Genomic DNA, 511 nt, shown 5'->3' with positions numbered 1-511 from the left:
ATGTGACTTGCGGTTGTGGTCCTAAAAGAGGTCGGTCTGGAAAACACCTCAGGATCTTATTTGCCGTTTGCCGAACTCCTCCCGAGGTGCTCTGCGCCTTTGTGTCCAGTGACCGAGTCAGGTTAGGTTACTGATTTGCCAAAAACCCCCAAACTTTTTGTGCTGAGAAGTATTTTGAGAAGCAGCAAAGAATAAGGTTACTAGAGGAGACGTCAAGCCCGCAACTGCACCACTGGAAAGCGTTTGGAAACCCTTTGGGGCTTTTGCTCAGTTTGTTTTTTGTGCGAGCACTGAGATATTAACTCTTCTGTTCAAAACAAATGCTGTCTCAATTAATTGAGTTCTACCATCCAAGTCTTCCCCTGGTGATTTCAGTTAGTAAAGTTTTCTGCTTTTTTTTTCCAGCAAACTTATCTTGGTTTATACTTGCACAATAACTGCTGAATCCCACCTGAGAACTGCGTTTCAGAAGTGGATGACTAATCAGCTAATAAAGGATCTTACAGATATT

Source organism: Apaloderma vittatum, unplaced genomic scaffold (assembly GCF_000703405.1).
Source record: "Apaloderma vittatum isolate BGI_N311 unplaced genomic scaffold, ASM70340v1 scaffold32850, whole genome shotgun sequence".
Classification (NCBI taxonomy): Eukaryota; Metazoa; Chordata; class Aves; order Trogoniformes; family Trogonidae; genus Apaloderma; species Apaloderma vittatum.
The sequence above is the reverse complement of the archived record's forward strand: the minus strand, read 5'-3'. Positions refer to the sequence as shown.